This window comes from Penaeus monodon, chromosome 38, assembly GCF_015228065.2.
Source record: "Penaeus monodon isolate SGIC_2016 chromosome 38, NSTDA_Pmon_1, whole genome shotgun sequence".
Lineage (NCBI taxonomy): Eukaryota > Metazoa > Arthropoda > Malacostraca > Decapoda > Penaeidae > Penaeus > Penaeus monodon.
Window position 1 is genome coordinate 32,416,321 of NC_051423.1, and position 5,000 is coordinate 32,421,320.

The following is a 5,000-nucleotide window of genomic DNA, read 5'->3' on the forward strand; positions in this document are numbered from 1 at the left end:
CGGACTTTGGTCTTTCTCACGAGTCTATCTTCACCGGCTATAGCCTCTGTCACCCTCCCTAGCCCCCACTGATTCCTGGGAGTATGTCGTTCGACAATGAGGACAAGGTCTCCTTCCTGAAGATTTCTGGATGGCTTCAACTGTTTCTGTCTCATCCTCAATGTGTTCAGGTATTCAGCTTTCCATCATCTCCAGAACCTATCTGCTAGGACTTGTGCATGGATCCAGGCTCGCCCATATGTGTTGTCAAGTGAAGCATTGTCATTTGTCTGCATCTGGATACTATCTACATTCATCCTCAGGGCATGGTTAGGGGTTAAAGCTTCTGGTTCTGTGACATCGCCCGGGATCGCAGTATGAGGGCGGCTATTCGTCCTTCAACTGCTTTGCCTGGTGAATGGCCATTGCTTCATTCTCGACAGATATCAAGAGGCCATCTACATAGAAGTTCTCTTCTACATCTGCTAATTTGGTCTTAGATAGCGTCCTTAGAAGAGCAAATGATGCACATGTGGGGCTCCAAACACCTCCAAATAAGTGCACAGTCATGCGATATACTTTCGGCCTCGCAGAGAAATCCCCCTTTTTTGGCCACCACAAGAACCTTAGAACATCATGATCCCTTGGGGTGACCTTTACCTGGTGAAACATAGCCTTGATATCAGCAGCTACTGCAATTCTTCTTTCTCTAAACCGGAGCAGTATGCCCAGCAGGTCATTCATCAAGTCTGGGCCTTGCATGACCTGCTTATTTAGGGTGGTGCCTTCAAAGGAAGCAGCACAGTCGGACACTATGTGTATTTTCTCAAGTTTGTTAGGATTGAATACCGGGTGGTGTGGTAGGTACCATGTCTTCCCTGGCGGTCCTACTCCCTTTGCCTGCTCAGCATGTCCTTCTTGAAGTAACTTCTCCATTTCTGCTACATATTTAGCCTTCAGGATTTCATCCCTTTGAAGACGTGTTTTCAGGCCAGCAAGTCGTCTTTTCACCATTATCCAATTGTCTGGAAGCTGGGGCTCAATTTCCTTAAAGTGAATTGGGAATTCATGATGTCCATCAACCATGGTTCCCTCTTTGTCCCACAAGTGTAGGACTTGATAATCCTCCGCTGATCTTCCCTTTTCATTTGTGTGCTCCTTTCCAAGGCACATGGTGCTCGTGCTGCGGTACAGGGCACTTCACTTATGTAGGTCCTAAAATTTGTTGCTCCCAGTGACCGTTAACCGCCCATCCTAATTTTGTCCTTGCAGCAAAGGGTTCACCTCCTCTCCCCCTTCTGACCTCCAAAGGCATAAGTGCTGAGGGAGCGTCCTGTCCGATCAGTAACTCGACGCTCCAGTCTGGTGGATTTGCCTGAGTAGAAACCGGGTCTCGTAGGTGTGGCCAGCGAGTGGTGTTCAATTGGCTCACTCTAGCTTTGATCAGACCTTCAGGGAAGGAATCGAGGACGATCACCTGACGGAGTCGCATAGTGGTATTCTTTCCTGTGTACAGTCCCTTGACCATGAGATCAACCTGTTTGGTGTCATGGTAAGTTTCCTGTGTCAGTGTAGTAATCACCGTTGTCTCTCTTCTCTCCTTTGGCCGAAGCATTTCTACTACCTTGATGGAACAGAAAGAGCAGGAACTACCGGAGTCCAGCAAGGCACATGTCATCAGCAGCTGTTACTATCACTTAAACAATGGGGGGGGGGCACCTCGCTCCTTACAGCTTCCACCTGTGCTGTCGTTAAGCTCTCCTTCTTTGGCAGTCCCATACAGTGGGTAATGTACCTTTTCACCTTTGTATCGCAAAGGTCAAATAAGCGGTTCAGTTTTACCTGTGGGTGCATAGAGGTGCGAAGTACTTCTTGCTCAAACCGACTCCGGTAGGCCCAATACTCCTCAGGACTACTACCATTTAGCTTGGGAAGTTTTACTTGCAACATTTGTATTACCTCCACAAATGTTTTTTTTGTCAGCTCCTTGATCGGATGGTTTTGAGCGGGAGTGGTTCTTCTGGGATTTGCGAATTTTTCGTTTGGGCCGGTGTGCTATCATGGCACCATCATCACTTGAAGTTTCAGTAGTGCTGTGTTTTCGAATTTACTCCACTGTTTTTCGTCGATGCTCGATGATTCTGATTCAGTGTCTGAGCAGCTGTCCTCATCACTTGTGGATTCTGATGTAGTGCATTTTCGTTGCCTTGATTTCTGTTTTTCTATTGTCATTGTCGTCCTTATGGCTTTCCTTCCTTGCAAGGTTTCTCCAGAGTCCGTTCAATTCTTCTATAACATCACTCCATAGGATGACAGGGTCTGCCATGCGACTTTCGGAGTGAGGGTCACGCTGGCCAGAGCTGTCGATGGGGTAGGCTCGGGAACTTTCCTTCCCCCTATGTTCACTCACTGGACTAAGAGGAGTCCCTTCTCCAGAATTAATGATGGAGCAAACCTGGGGACTTCCTTCCCCTTTTGACATTCCAGGACCAAGAGGTGCAAGAGGTGTTTCTTCACCTGTTCTTCCACCATCAGGTTCGCGATATTCAGACTCTTTTATATCCTTGTCCGTCCACACCACATCGTCTCTAGCAGTGTCTATTTCCACCTCCATCCTTTCTTACATCCACCGACTATTTCCTGCGGGAGACGCATCTCCTGACATCTGATCAACACAGTGTGGGTGTCCTGTTCTTAGTCAATGAGTCACCGTGTGTTTTTTAACTCTGCAAGAATGCAGCACCATGGGTTTTTCACTCTGCAGGAATGCAGCACCGTGGGTATTTGACTCTGCAAGAATGCAGCACCGTGGATTTTTTTACTCTGCAGGGATGCAGCATCGTGCGTATTTGACTCTGCAGGAATGCAGCACCGTGGGTATTTGACTCTGCAGGGATGCAGCACCGTGGATTTTTTTTCTGCAGGGATGCAGCATCGTGCGTATTTGACTCTGCAGGAATGCAGCACCGTGGGTATTTGACTCTGCAGGGATGCAGCACCGTGGGTTTTTGACTCTGCAGGGATGCAGCACCGTGGGTTTTTGACTCTGCAGGGATGCAGCACCGTGGGTTTTTGACTCTGCAGGGATGCAGCACCGTGGGTTTTTGACTCTGCAGAAATGCAGCACCGTGGGTATTTGACTCTGCACGAATGCAGCACCGTGGGTATTTGACTCTGCAAGAATGCAGCACCGTGGGTATTTGACTCTGCAAGAATGCAGCACCGTGGGTATTTGACTCTGCAAGAATGCAGCACCGTGGGTATTTGACTCTGCAAGAATGCAGCACCGTGTTTTTTTTCACTCCTTAATAAACACAACACTGTGGGTTTTCAACTCCTTAATGGACACAACACTGTGGGTTTTCAACTCCTTAATGAACACAACACTGGGTTTTCAACTCCTTAATGAACACAACACAGTGGGCCTTTTCACTCCTTAATAAACACAACGCTGTGGGCTTTTTAACTCCTTAATAAACACAACACTGTGGGCTTTTTAACTCCTTAATAAACACAACACTGTGGGCTTTTTAACTCCTTAATGAACACAACACTGTGGGCTTTTTAACTCCTTAATAAACACAACACTGTGGGCCTTTTAACTCCTTAATGAACACAACACTGTGGGTTTTTTAACTCCTTAATGAACACAACACTGTGGGCTTTTTAACTCCTTAATGAACACAACACTGTGGGCTTTTTAACTCCTTAATGAACACAACACTGTGGGCTTTTTAACTCCTTAATGAACACAACACTGTGGGCTTTTTAACTCCTTAATAAACACAACACTGTGGATTTTTACTGTACTGACCACCGCACACTGATTCAAACACATCACACGATATCGCAATTTTCCCTTTTGTAGAGTGAAGCATTACGCACGCAAGAACACCAACAGTGGGCACGGACACTACGTCTGTTTTACATTTTTCGTAAACCGTGCGTGTAGTTCCCGTAGAGTTTTGTTGACTGGTGGTTTTTCAGGATGTCCTCGTCCCGTGCTAGCAGCTGCCACGCGCTGCCCTTTTGCCTTCCGTCGCTGACAGGGATGTACTTCACCGCCGACTCCGTGTTAGGTCGTCTTGGTAATTAGCACCCTTTGCGTTTGACTGTGGCCGCCGAAGAACGCCTATGATTTGTAAATGGGTGTGGGGTGACTGATACCACTGCGTAGCACTCGCTTAAGGTTTATTCAGTAGCGGTCAAACCTGTTAATTAATACATCGATTATAGGAATGCGTGCATACAATACATAAAACCACTAATAACAATATATATTAGATTATAAGATAAAGAACTTCCTACAATACTGGATACATACGCATTGCGGGAACAGTCAGAATATCAGCTGATTCCAGTATGCTATGGGCGTCTTGACGGCACGGAGGTTCTCCTCGAACTGCCCTCACCCTTTAAACATACATATGCTACGACGTCAAGTAACATTCTACTTCATATGTTATACATTAGTTGGGTCACGACCCCACTATCTTCCAGCATCGATCACATGAAGAGCCACCATCACTTCCTAGGGGACGACCCCTCACACAAACAAGTTCTGACAGGTCAGCTCTTATGGCTGATACGGACCATGTGTTGACCCGGCGGTCACAGCCGACTAGGCCTCCTCGAGGAGGTTGTGACACAGAAGATGAATATTATACAATACAGCCTCTCCGATTGCAGTGTTACAGAATAAGTGATATACAGAATATATGATACACCATAATATGAAGTATGTGATATACCAGCGGCGGCTACAAGTATTATTTTTTCTATTTTCATCACTATTATTACTTATTATCATTATTGTTACTAATATCGCTGTTATTATCATTATCATTGCAATCATTACCATTACTGTTATCATTATTGCAGTCATTATCCATATCATTGTTATCAATAACATTATCATTGTCGTCATCATTATTTATAATACTATTTTTACATCATTTTTATTATCATTATTATCGTCATGTTTATCATTATTTCCGTCATCATTATTGTTATCATTATTA